Here is a 14761-nt window from a genome sequence, read left to right as displayed (position 1 = left end):
GATAGATAGATAGATAGATAGATAGATAGATAGATAGATAGATAGATGGATAGACAGACAGATAGATAGATAGATAGATTATAGATATATAACAGTATTTCAATATAATTTATTTCCTTCATAATCTTCTCTACTTAATGTTATAGATTTACATATGTTACTTTAAAAAGAGGTCCATAGGTTTCACAAGACTTTCAAAGGGTCTTATGACTCAAAACCGGAGCTTCTGGACTGGATGATCACATGATTGAATATAACCCCTCATTTTACCAAAGAGAAAAAATCTCAGTGAGGGAAAGTGATTAGTCTAAGTCATCACAAAGAGACAAAGTAAAAGAATCAGGAGTCAAATCTTATACTTCCAAATCTCAAAGCAGGGATTTTTCCACCCCTCTAGCTCGACCTAATAATTCTAATTACATACTATAGGATAAATAACTTGAAACCTTAAAAAGCTATATAAACGTTATTGTTGTGATGATGATGATTATGGATCACCATAATTGATTAAATTGAATGGATAAACCACTGTGCAGAGTATAAAAAAGTATAATATCCCTGGGAAACTACATTTCAGTCTCCTACAGGGCCATTCAGTTGTTCTTGGCAGGGGTCCTGTTCATTGGTCCCAGCTTTTTAAAAGCTCCATATAAGTTTGTAGAGAAATATCATTTTGCACACTTACCAGAGCCCTTTCTAGATGGGCAGGTTTTCTGCCAGTGGATTCCTTTTGTATTTACTGAGTCAAATTAACTTAATTAATGCTGTCATTATTCAAAATTGCACTACCTCTCCTGCCACTTAAAAAACACCTTTCGTCTCTCCCTTTCCAGAGCTCCAGCAACAATCCTCATATTTGAAGAGGCAGGCTGGTACAACGGACATAGCTTTGGACTTCGGCATCCACCTAGGTGTAAATCCTATTTCAGGGACTTACTAACTATTCAGGAGAGGCAAGTCAGTCTCTCAGAGCCTCAATCTCTTGTTCTATAAAATGGTAATCATAGTCATTGCACTACTGTTGTAAAGACCAGAGAAGATGTAAAGCAAAGATTTTGTAGACTTTCAGGCCTTGTACCCTTGATGTGACCAGACCTTCTTGAAAGTATTCCTCTTAGTAGAAATTCTGTGTTCTTAACTCTGGATATGGTTAGGATTTTAAAAGATCTTTAGAGTTCTTTCTTATGGCTTTTTTTTTGAAAGAAATTTATGCTATTCTGTTCAAAATACTATTAGAATTTCTAATTAGGAAACTGTATTAGATATTTCTGCAGTAGGATTTTTAATGCCACTTTTTAAAAGCCATATCTTTTTTTAAAGTTATAAACCAATATGAAGACTGGTTTCTACTCATCATTTTAATATAGCTGGCCACTAAATATAAATCACTATGATCATATATATCTATGTATTAATTACTATTATTAGTTACCTATAAATTAGTTAACTGATATAATTAATTACCTATATGTTAGGTATAATATATAATTACCTATATAGTAAACTAATGTAATTAGTTCATGTAGTAACTAATTCATTAATGTGTGACGCTGAGCAAATCCCTTCACCTCTGAGCCAATTCTCTCCTATGAAAATAGAGATAGATATTCAATTTAATCCAACACATATTTGTTAAGGGGTTGTTATGTACTAAACTTTTTGTACAGTTAGGAGAAAAATAATTTATTTTCTGCCCTCAATATCCTTACATTTTCCTAAGGAAGATACAATATCTATTCACCTAAAAAAGATAAAAGAAAAAAGTAGTTAAAAATTATACAAGTTGTAGTATGCTCAAGACAAAGCAGAGAACCAGACAAAATGTTCTGGGAAATATTTTAAGATGAATAAAGCACTTTTGGTGGAGGTCATCCTGGAAGACTTCATGGAGTTACTAAAATAAGAATTGAAGGCAAAATATTTCATCAGGTAGAGAAGAGGAGGGTGTATTATAGAGGCCAGAAACACAAGAATTCAGGTGGTGTTCAGGGAATAATTTTGATTCCTTTTGGACAGAAGTACAGAGAAAACAAAAGGGATGTTTATAAAATGGACTACCTGATTCATAGGATTATTGTGAAGATCAAATGGAATAATGAAAGAAAAATTACTTTGTAACCATAGCTATATAAATGTGTTAGTGTTAATAGTATTGATGCTGGTATTATTCTCTAGAGCAGGAGTTCTTAATCTGTGATCCATAATTTTTTTTAAATACTTTGATCTCTATATTTCAATAAAACTGGCTTCCTTTGGATTCCTACGTATTTTATTTTATGCTTCCAAAGACATGACTCTGAGAACATGGCCATAGGCTTTACCAGACTGTCAAATGGGTGCATTACACAAATAAGGTTAAAAACCTCTAGGTTAAAAGAAGAAACAACAACAAAAAAGTTCAGCAAATTGTCTGAGATAAAAACAGAATCATTGACAGTTATGAGGATAAAGTAACAAATTTCTGACGTGTGAACTTCTACCCAGGCTACTTGCAGATGTTACCTTTCCTGCTCCTCCTCCTTTTCTTCCTCCTCTCTCTTCTCCTCCTCCTCATGTTCATATGCTGCTTTAAAGTTAGTCAAGGGCTTTAAAAATATAAACTTATCATTCATCATTAGTCATTTCCATTTAAGCAAGAGGAAGATGTTGACCTAATTCCATCACAAAGAGATTTTGCATTTTAACAGAATCTTGGTTCTCTGATATTTGTGTTGACCACTAATGGCAGATAAGATGGGGGCCTGATTGCAAGCTCTCCCTGAAAAAAGAACCCAGAAATCAGAGAAATTGGGGAAATGATGGGAAATCTTATGTAGGCTATCCCAGGAGGTATTAACCAGGGATTAACAGTAGTGGTGTTCATAGACCAGAATGAGGAATCAGACACCACCACATTAGGAGGAGGGGGGAGAGAACAAGTAGTGTACAGAGTGTTAAAGTTAGGCAACACAAACAAAATTATGACAAAAATTCACCTAGATTTTAGAAATGTAAAGTGTTTCAGTCACAGCAATCCAGCAAGATAGCAAGGGCAAAAATCATCACCTACATTCTACAGATAAAGAGATTGAGGTCCAGAGAGGGCCAAAGGCAAAATGCTCTCTTTGGCATTCAAAGCCTTTCACAACCCAGTCCCCACCCACCTTTCCAGTCTTCTTATGCCTTACTCCTTAATGGTACACTTCTATCTAGTGATACTGGCCTCCTGGCTGTACTATAAAATGACACTCCATCTCTCAACTCTGAACATTCTCTTTGGGCATCCCACGTTCCTGTTTCTTTCCTTCCTTAACTCTACCTCTTGACTTCCCTGGTTTCCTTTAAGTCCTAACTAAAATCCCATCTTTTACAGAAAGTCTTTCCCACTCTCTTTTAATTCTAGCAACCTTCCCTCAGTTAATTATCCAATATTCCCTGTATATAGCTTACTGTGTGTGTGTATTTTTTTTGCCTGTCTCCCCCATTAGGTTGTGAAGTGGTTGCATGAGATCATTTTTAAAGTGCCTTCTAACTTTAAATCTGTGAATCCAAGGTCCAGTGTTATATCTGTGTAACACACTATACATCAGAATACCAACTTTTCATGGAAAAAGCTGGCAGCCAAGAGTGATGTGATCTAAGCATCCCTTGGCTTTGCTCCTTCTATAGGGACTGAGTGGGCAGCTGCTTGGTGACAGTTACAAGGCAAACTGTCTTCCCCGAGTGACATTGTTTTCTACGGTTTATCACCACCAATCTAGCCAAAGTAGAAAAAGTCAAAGATGAATTTATTATATTCCTTTATTTTATTCCTCTTTCCCAAAGTATTTCAATTTATTTTCAATAGTAATTTAGTCATTTGTTTTATGTAATTATTTAGCAATATGCTTAAGTAATTTGAACATACCTGCTGAATTGAATTGAAAACACACAGTATAGGTACCCACCAGAAAAAGGAGGCTGGATCAATCCAAGAAACAGCTTTGCCCAGGGATAGCCCTTCTTTGAGTGCTCAGGAACTTGGATTCCTGAAATATAAGCACTACCAACCCTACCTCTTGAAAAGCAGGAGTGGTGCAGGAGAGGTGGCCATTAGAGGCAGCATTAGAGGCAGTTTGGTCAAGTGGTTATAGAGCTTCCCTGGAAGCCAAGAGGACTTGGGCTGAAGTCTAGCCCACTACCAGCTATCTATATGACCTGGGACAAGTCAATTAATCTCTAGATCAGTAGTATCAAGCTCAAATAGATAGGGGGACACTAAACCCTACTTAAGGATCCCTGGCAGCATCACATTGACTTAGAAAACCATATATTAACATTATCTATGTTCTACTGCTTTTTATTTATTTTATAAAAAATAGTTCCCAAATACATTTTAATCCAGTTCCTATCCCACTCAAGAGTGTTATGGGCCTCATGGTGCCCACAGGCTGCTTTGACACCTCTGCTCTAGGAAACTCTCCAAGGTTCTAAATTACAGAGCAAATGCCCCTCTGTTGGCATACCTATATCTATAGCTACAAAACCTGAGTCCTTATCCCTATTCCTATTCTTAGTAACTATAAGATAGAATCACAGAATGTTAAGGCTGTAATATCCTTTGATATCATCTGATTGAACTGCTTCTATTTTATAGGCATGGAAATGGAGGCCTAGAAAGGGAAAGTAATTTGTCCAAGGTTGTGCAGCCAGTCAATGGTAGAGTTAAGACTAGATCCCCAGTCTCCTGGCTCTGAGTCTGGTTCTCTTTCCATCATACTAAATATCGGCAAGTCAGATTTTTTTTTTAATGCACAGATTTAGGATGTTGTAAGTGTGAAATATTACATACCAATACCCCACCAGTGGTCAAAGGCAAGCCCACAGAGCTCAATGCCTGCCTGCCCCCCAAATTCTTTTCTCATTTTCCTATTCCACCTGGAGCTCTGCCCAGTGGCCAGCCTTCAGAGAAATGTCTCTGGCTGACTGTCAGAGGGTGGAGGCAGCCAGACACTAGTTTTATGGGTTAAAAATTATGATGATCATAACAAGGTCTATCATACCTGTCAGATTGCCCTAGAGCTTAATTATCCCTTGCTTTCTTGTTATTGTTAATCACAGGGGAGGAAGCAGAGAAGGGTGACTATAGAAGGAAGTCCTAGTCAGACAGCTCGCTCTTAACACCTTCCTCTGAGACCAGAAGGGCCACAACCCACATAAGCTAAACCTACAGCACCTCACTAACAAACACCTGGCTTCCTGTTTTTCCTTAGAATTGGGGGACAGTAAGATGGTCTCAAATCAATGGGTATCAAATGACAAGCATAATTTTAGTAGGATATTATAATGGAAAGTGGACTAGGGCGGTATCAGATGATATGGGCTTGAGTTCCAGCTCTGTTGCTTTTATTAATGATATAATTTCACTTCCCTTCTCTGGCTTTCCATTTCCTCATCTGGAAAGTTAGGTGGGTGGAAGGGTTAGACTAGGTGGCATCTAAAGTCTCTTCCAGCTCCAATAGTCTAAAATTCTGTGTAAGAAAATCAATGATGCAGAAAAAATAACAACAATAAAAATCTAAACATTAAACTTAAAAGAACATTTGGAACATATGGAAAGGGGAGGATAGGAAAAGGTTAGAACTACTTACCTTTGTCTTTTCTACAGAGAAAAATGACCTTCAGATTGCTAAGTATAGAACAAAAATGTTAATAACTGAAAAAATAACCAAAAAAGTACTTGGATGTAAAGAAGAAATTCAAGTCATCTAGCCCAATAGAAATGTATCCTAGAGCTGAAGTGTCAAATGTGGCACACTGCGCTGTGAGAACCTAATTAAAATGTAATTGAGAAATGCTTTTTAAAATAAATAAAATACAATAAAACATAAATAATGTTAATGTGTTGTTTTGTAAGTCAATATGTGGAGTTGCCTCATTTGTATTGGAGTTTGACAACTGTTCTAGGGTCAGTCCTGAAAGGACTGAGTCTCTGTCTGGAGTTTTTTGAGAGATCATGGAAAGTGGAAGGATCACCACTTAACCAAAAAGGGTAAATTTTCTAAAGAGTCAAGAGAGTGGAGTCTTCCAACTACAAGCCAGTGACTTTGATTTCTATTCATTGTAATACTAAAATGTGTAATTAAAAGTGTAACTTGTCTACAATTAATAAGCTGACCACTAAGAACTAGCATGGCCTCATCAAAAACAGGTCATGCTTGACAAGCTCATTTCCTTTAGGAATGAGCTTACTAAAGTACTTGATCAGGGACATCCTGTAGATAGAATATACCTGAAGGTCAACAGATTAGGATGATGTAAGCCTAGGATCCTAGGTTTTACAAACACTGCTTGTTTTCCTTAAAAAAAAAACTGTTTAGAGCACTCTTCTTTTTGGCATTTCCTCCTTCAGAAACTTTTATAGGCCAGTGTTCTTTGTACCTTGGGTTCTTGTTGGCTTGGCACAACAGGACACTTGGCAGGCTGAACTTTACTGAATAAATAAACAATTTTGCTTGATAAAGAGGAGTGTTTAATGAGATCTAGAGAGTCCCTAGATTTTGGGGGAAATTTCTAGTTCAGGAGAATCATGTAAAACCATCAAAAAGACTTCTTAAAATTGAGACTATGACTCCAAATGGTGATCCTAAAGATACAGGCCATACAAATATTTCTCAAAATAGGATAGAATTAGATGACTTCACCAAGGCCCAGTTGGACCTACCTAGACATGAGGACTTCCCAGCTCCTATAAGGAAGAGAAAGAGACAGGCTTCTGTTTGCTCATCATTTGGCCAGAAAGGACCTAAGGAAAAGGTGAGGAAGTCTGCACATATCTAAGTCATCAAGCAGAGACTTCTGAAGATGGTGAAAAGCAATGTCTCTTAGAAGAAGGAAAGAAGATGAAGATTAATGTTTTTCAGAAGACCTCTATCACTGAACCCTGCCTACTATTTCTGGTCTGGTCAAATCACATGACCAGATCTGTTCAGTCCTGTTCCTGCTCCTCTGTCTTCTTGATGGTTGGAGTCATCATTGGACCCAATGCAGACCAAGTTCTGTTTCAGATCTGAGAGACAGTGACAGTTACTTACAGTGCCTTTCACTCTTCCCTTCTTCAAGGAACTAATGAAATCTAAATCCTATTAACCCTAACCTCCCCTAACAGGGCAGATAATTCTTTCCTGTTAATAGGAGACTACCTCCTCAATCCAGTCACATCAGTGAGGCCCATATTCCTAAGAACAATTGTTCTGACTGAAATGGGCTAGAAAAAAGGTAGATTATTATACCTATTCCCCCTCCCCCAATATAAATAGCTAGAAAGTAATTAGCATCAGTTATTATTGTACTATTAGCAAGGATAGCAATGGAATCAGATTCCTCACAAATTGGCCAAATCTAATTAATACATAATTTAATAGGGACACCTACGAAATAATACACTTGGGTTTAACAAGTTTACAATCTAGTAATAAAGCTTTTCATGCACCAAACTATATACCAAATTTATAAGAGGAAAAGTTGCAATAATAGAAATAATATGGAAATTTGCTTTTAAATCCCTTTGCAATCTGGCTTCAACCTCTCTTTCCAGACTGATTTCACAATACTCCCCCTCATGTTCCAGCCACACTGGCTGCTTTCCTTATATGACATTCCAGGGCCAGCCTCAAGCCCTTTGCACAAGCAATTCCCTCATCCTTCCTCATGACCTCCACCTCCTAGACTCTCTAGCTTCTTTCAAGGCTCACTCAGCTCAGCTTATGCAAGGTCTTTTCTGATTCTCCTTCTAAGGCTAATGCAGTCCCCCATCCATCTCCACTTTCACATTACTTTGTATCAGCAACTTGTGTTGACTTGGTACATGTATGCATGCATGCATACATGTTTATCTATGTGTATATGTATTATACACATCTTTGTGTGTCTATATACATTCACGTGCATGTATATGTATGCTATAAATGTGTGCATATGTGTTTATGTGTGTTATATATGTGTATATGTATGTCTATATATGTATATATATTTAGTATTTGTGTCCTTGTTGTACCTGTGTTCCTGGTGTACCTGTGTACTGGTAAAAATAGAAGCTTCTTTTTGGACATTGATCCTGATGTTCCCAGAAACAAAGATAATCGATACTTATTGGATTGAATTCCTGTTGTAAAACCAAATTGGTTGTCTGAGGATCATTGTAAAAATTCCTAGAATCAAAGGATGTTACAGTTAGAAGGGATCTCCAAATTCGTTGACTCTTCCATGTCCAAAGGGACAATCTTCATTACTTTTTTCAGGAGGTCCAAAACCTCACTACCCAACCTCATGGTCCTGAGCCTCTCCTCACTTAACCAAGCTGGTTGTCAAGGGATAGGCAGGTAGTTCATCTCCAGGTCCGTGTCTGAAACTTTTCCAGTCTGGTGGAACCAGCTAAAACTTGTTTTCTGTTGGCATAGCCTCCATCCCATTCCCCATGATGAAAAATCGGGAGAACTTCAGTAAAGGGGGTGGGGGTGGGGTGGAGGTGAGAATAGTCATGAATTATTGTTGTTTAGTCATGTCTGACTTACTGTGACTTCATTCAGAGTTTTCTTGGTAGAGATCCTGGAATGATTTTCCATTTCCTTTTCCAGCCCATTTTATAGATGAGGAAACCGAGGCAAACAACATTAAATGACTTGCCCAGGGTCACACAGCTAGCAAGTGTCTGAGGTCAGATTTGAACTGCCTGACTCCAGGCCTGGCACTCTATCCACTGTACCACCTAGCTGCCCACTAATAAATTATAACAAATACTATATTTTCTTTCAAGCTTAATAATAGTACTTAATGGAAAGAATGATTTCTGAAAGGTATTCCTGCCTTGCAGCAATTCTTCCCTTGATGTCAAACAAGATGGGTACCACCCTGATATTCAGCACAGAAGAAAAGTCTCCCAGGTAGAAACAGGTGAAGAATTTCCCAATACAAAAGTTTATTAAGAACAAGCAAGCTTTGACACCTTCACAGAAACCAAGATTTCCCTTTTATCATGAAATCAAACTCCTAAGCAATCCAAACCTGTCCCTCTGCTTGGGGCTTGGTACTAAGGAAGCTAGGCAATGAGAGGCAGCACTGTCTCTCCCCAGACACTTGTTTTACAACCCTGGGAAGATCAGCCAAGGTGCCCAGAGAACCTCACCCAACCAGCTGAGCCTTGCCTAGACTCTCCTTTATTAGGACTTCTCTCAAGCAGCCTCCAAGCCCAACCCTTGGCACACCCACACGTAGCTTTGAATTATTCCAGTCATCTCCCTTAATGGTCACTGGATGGGAAAGTCCTGAAAAGTCATCTTCAATTCTTCCCATCCTTTGAGACCCAGGTCTTATGCTGCCTAGCCCAGAAAGCCTTCCTCTATCACTTCACTCTCACTTCTCTGAACTCTCATGGCTCATTAAAATGAGATTCATTTTCATTGTATGTCTTGGGAGGCACTGTGGTATAGTGGAGCGACAGAGGGACTTTTAGTCTGCAGTCCTAGCTAGATTCTAGCCTAAGTACTTAGATTTACTAACTAGGTGACATTGAGTAAGTCATCTCAGGACCTTAGGTCTCCACTGCCTTATCTAGAAAATGAAAATAGTGAAACACCTGACCTTTAGAGGCCCTTCCACCTCTGAGTCAATAATCCGGTGATGATCCTATCTATAAAATGAAGATAACATTTGATCTTCCTAGCTCATAGGATCATGATGAAAGTGATTTGTAATACAAGGGGTGCCATAGAAGTGTGTAATTATGGTCTTCTCTTTCTTACTGAAGGCAGCTAAGTGGCAGGACAGTGCACAGTGTCAGGCCTAGAGTAAAGAAGACTCATCTTCCTGAGTTCAAATCTGGTCTCAGATACTTACTAATTGTGTGACCCTGGGCAAGTCATTTGGCCTCAGTTTCCTCATCTGTCAAATGAGCTAGAGAAGAAAATGGCAAACCACTCCAGTATCTTTGCCAAGAAAACCCCAAAAGGGGTCACGAAGAGTCGGACAGGACTGAAATGACTGAACAATAACAACTTCCTTACTAAACTGCAAGCTCCATCCATCACTCAATCATCAACAAGCATTCATTAGGTACCTACTGTATGTCATGTGCGGTATTATAGAGGAATACAAATATAGAAATACTGTATAATGCAAGAGCAGAGGCCCCATCTTAGAGTGATCACAGCTTAGAATTATTTAAGATCCTAGATACAGGGTGGAAAGCAACTTCAGAAGTCATCTAATATAACTTCCTTGTTTTATAGATAAGGAAACTGAGTCCCAAGTCAGTTAGCTGAATTATCCAAGGTCATACAATTAGTAAGCAGCATTGGTCTTTTGAACCCAAATCTTTTGACTAGAGACCAGTGCTTATTCCCTTGAACCATGATGTCTCCCTCTCTTTATAAAGGTGAGAAAAAATGTAATTTCAAGTCTGACATAGTAGATTTCTAGAATGATGTCATAACAACCTGGGTTCAGATCTTGTCTCTAATGCTTGCTAACTATGGGAATATGGGTAAATCATTTCCCTTCTCCGAATATCAGTTTCTTCAACCATAAAATGGGAGTGGTAATAATAACTACAGTAACTACCTCAAAATGTTATTGTGAAGATCAAATGATACAATGCACACGAAGAATGTGGTAAGCCATAAAGCATGCCTTGGAGGTTTTTAAATCCTCCCAGGATTTTGGATCTCACCCCTACCTCTCCTGCCAACATTGGTGCCTGTCTTCTCCCCCTACCACTATTTCAGGAAAACCCCAGCCATATGTTACTTTACTCCTGCTCTCAGGTCATCTCCTCTACAACCTCCCCAGCTCCTTGGCCTTGCCCTGCTGTTGTTGCAGGAATTATACTCCGTGCCTCCAGTTCTGAAACCAAAGAACCATTATCCAACTTGCCATTCTTCTGGGATAGGGTATGTCAATCTACTCCATTGTGGACCCATTCTACCCTTTCTAATTTTCTAGACAAAGGTGCCCTTCCCAGCTCAGTCAAGCCTAAAAGTATGTGGTCTCCTCCATTAGAATGTAAAGTCCTTGAGAATGGGAACTGACTTTATTCTGGCATGTGTACCTCCAGAGTTTAGCACAGTGCTGGTACATATTAAGCACATTTACCTTAATTTGATTTAATTTTTATTTTTACCTATTTCTTTAATTATATATATATTTATTGTTATTTATACTTATCTTCATATCATTTTTATTTTATTTTAATGATTTTTCATTTATTGATTAATATACTATATAAAATTATCAGCTACTGGCTTTCTCAAAGCCACACAAGTACTCCCATTTTTATAGAACTAAATAATTTATAAAATGTTCTTTTCACAACAGCATTCACTACCTATGAAGTTAGGTAGTGAGTGAGTTATGTCGTTTGTACAAATGAAGAGGTTGAGGTTCAGACACATGAGTTGAAAGCCTCTTACTAAATTCACACCTTCGAAGGACCAAACCCAGGATCTGAACTTGTCTTTTGACTTCAGATCTAGTTTTCTCCTCTAGCACTGAGGCTTACATCTAGTAAGTCCTAGTAAATGTGTTTTATATAAGTAAATGAGTGAATTGACTCTATTTTCAAGGACCTTTAGGTCTAGGTTGCCCTGACTTGCTGATTTGCTGGTGAAAGAGGAAGCTGCCTTCATGACTAGATGTGAGAATTATTGGAAAAGGATCCTTGCAAAAAACTCTATAACTGGACCAACAAAGTATCTCTACTTTGAGTAAGTTTATGAAGCAGACATCGGGCTGGATGGGTAAGAAAACAGAAGGAAAATGAGTGGCTAGGCCTCTACTAGGAAATTAAAGCAAGTCACACTAAAGATTAAGATTAGTTTTCCTGAACTTTATATCTCCCCTAGGACCTAACACAGATATATCACGGTTAATATTCTATAAACCTTAGCTAATAACAGTAGCAAACATAATAACATATATGTACATATATACATATACACGTGTATGCATATGTGTATACATGTGTATAATTCTTTAAGGTTTACGGGGTACATTACATACGTTATATCACTTGATTTTTATAATCCTATAAGGTGGGCACTGTTATTATATCCATTTTATTAGATAAGGAAACTGAGGATGAAAGGTCAAGTCAAATGACTTGGCTGAGGTCAGCTAGCAAATGAGACAGTATTTGAACTCAAGTCAGGAACTCCATTCACTGTTCCCCCAGCTGCTATAAATAGCTTACAATATGGTGCAATGGGAAAAGATCTGGCTTTGGACTTAGAGGACCTAGACTCAAGGGCTGCCACAGTGACCTTGGACAAGTCAGTTCACCTTTTTCAGCCTGAGTTTCCTGATCTGTAATATGAGGAGGCTAGACTAGATAGTCTCTGAGGTCCCTTCATGCTTAGATCAACAATCAGCTCACATAACATCTACATCTCTAAGACTGAATTTAACCCTTCTACCAAAGTCCTCTGATGCCCAATCTTGACATGGAGGTGTTCACAGATTCTAGAATTCTTTGGCAATGGAGAACAAACTTTGCTATGTCCTATGATACCAGACAGGCATTGTTGAGTAAGCCTTAGAAAACTGTGTCCAGGTTCTCCAAAGACCTTATTTACTAAGTAAGAGACTGAATTTTGCAACCATAGTGACTCTGACAGTCTCTCTATGAAGTCCTAGATCCATTGCAGTTCATATCACTGGAGGGAATACCCACACTAATACAATTCTGGAACCTTCAAGAATACATCTTCATTCCAATCTACACAAATGCGCGCTTGATGCCTAACAATCCCTCAAAGCTCTTCAAATTACACATTTACGAATAACTGCTACCTATTGCTCAAACTACTAATGTCAGTAAAATATGAACATTTACAAGAAAGAAGAATAAAAGATAAAATTTCATTCTTTAATTATTAAAAATAAAACTCTACAATAAAATTTTAGCAAAAATACTAAACACTACAACCAAGTGTCCAATGACTATGTCCACCTGGTCAGATGTCAAGTTTTGACTTAGAATACTATATCTAATGGGTTTCAGGTCATTTAGCCTTGAAGCTAAGGAATTAGATATAGCCACACTGTCACTATGGTCCACTACGACATATAATGCTTATACATAATGCCAATGCAGCCTTATATATTTTTGCAAGCATTCTACACCGTAGCAATTTATACCCACAGAATGTTGGAGTTGGAAGCCATCTTAACATCCAAAGTCCATATAGTCCAACCTCCTTGTTTTAAAGATGAGGAAAGTGAAACTGAGGGAAAAGAATGGATATTCCCAGGGTCCCCCAGTGACAGTGATAGAGTTTGAGAATCTCAGAGAGTTACATTCACAATACAGTGTACTTTCAAATATATTCATTAGACCTGGTTGGACCAGAGTTTGTGCTCTACACCTCTCCCCTCCACCGCTGCCCCTCTCCCATCGGTCGTTATTGGTCTGGAAGTTTGGTGAAACTCCTTGGTTTTTCACCATTGTCCCACTTAGGCCTCTATTATGAAACTGTGTTGCATAAGCAGTCAGAGTATAAATTCCCTTCTTAGAAGTAAATCCCAGTGAATCAGCTCATCTGAGCTTTGCAGCTTCATCTGTCTCTGAAGTGGTGCATTTAAATTTTTATAAAATTTTTTTTAGATATTGCATCCTAACAGCAGGAGTGGAAATAACATTGTTTATCCCTAAGTTAAAATTGTTTCAGGAGCACACACATACACACACACACACACTCCACCAATGATATGTTAAGTTGTAGAAAACAAACTTCCCTGAATCCCACTTAATAAGGACCCAAATAAATATTGCCAACTATATTGTTATTCATAATGGCACATTTGCGGAAAAGTCACAAGAATGATGTCACAAAGACTATCCACTTCAATTCTCCATGATTATTTCATGAAGAAAGATTTCCTTGAAAAGGGAGAGGAAAGCCTGGAATACAAATTATGCCACAGTCCCTCAGGAGAGAAAGCAAGCAGTCAGAGGCAGGACACAAGCCGTAGCCTGCATTTGAAAGGAATCCAGTATGTTTCTTAAGAGGTCCTGTCTAAAATGGCCCTTGCCATCTTATCCACTGCATCTTGCTTTCCTCCTCCTTTTTCTCTTTCCATGGCACCACCAACTTGCCAGTCACAAGGGCTCATGACCCCTTTTGAGTCTTTACTCAACGTCATTCTTCTCTAATCCAGATCCTTGTTAGCTCTTGTAAGATCTTCCTAACCAGTCTCTCCATGTCTAGAGTTTCCCTCTCCAAACCTGTTCTACACAAAACTAGAAGATTAATCATTCCTAGTGCATAGCTCTGATCATTAAATTCAAGAATTTCTTTCAACATTTATTAAGTTATGTTTAAGAAACTATTCTAAGGGAGGGAGGGGGGAAAGCAGGGAGTGTAGTTCCTATCCTCAAGAAGCTTACAGTATACTAGGGGAGGAGAGAAATATGAGATATGCACAATTAAGTGTGATATGAAATAGAATATGATAGTGGCAAATGAAAAATTGAGATGTAGTAAAAACATGGCAGTGTTAGCCCCCTCCCCCTACCCTCCATCGTGGTTCACAGGCACCTGTGCAAGAAACAGCTGCTAGCTTTACCCCTCTCCCACTTTGTTTCCAATGCTTTTTTTAGGCAGTCATGGGTTAATCTGCATAGCCTGATGCATCTGCTAAATGGAGAATAGAAGTGTGAGGGGAAGGGGAGGGCAGTAGAGAGAGGGAGGGAAAGGGAGAGAGAGAGGGAAAGGAGAGACAGAGAGAGAGAGAGAGAGAGAGAGAGAGA

General features: G+C 38.4%; 1 long non-coding RNA gene across 1 annotated transcript in view; it reads right to left on the bottom strand.

The window, feature by feature from the left end:
* Positions 1 to 2576, bottom strand: part of LOC138147262 (uncharacterized) — a 95637-nt gene extending 93061 nt beyond the window's left edge. The window contains exon 1 of the long non-coding RNA XR_011164754.1: positions 2503 to 2576. This is a non-coding gene — a long non-coding RNA (uncharacterized lncRNA). The remainder of the gene's footprint in view (positions 1 to 2502) is intronic.
* Between the last annotated feature and the right edge of the window lie 12185 nt (positions 2577 to 14761).

Source organism: Petaurus breviceps, unplaced genomic scaffold (assembly GCF_028583685.1).
Source record: "Petaurus breviceps papuanus isolate PSGF00001 unplaced genomic scaffold, PetGlider_PUasm1.0 140, whole genome shotgun sequence".
In the NCBI taxonomy this organism is placed as follows: Eukaryota; Metazoa; Chordata; class Mammalia; order Diprotodontia; family Petauridae; genus Petaurus; species Petaurus breviceps.
This window is presented reverse-complemented; position numbering and strand designations above follow the sequence as displayed.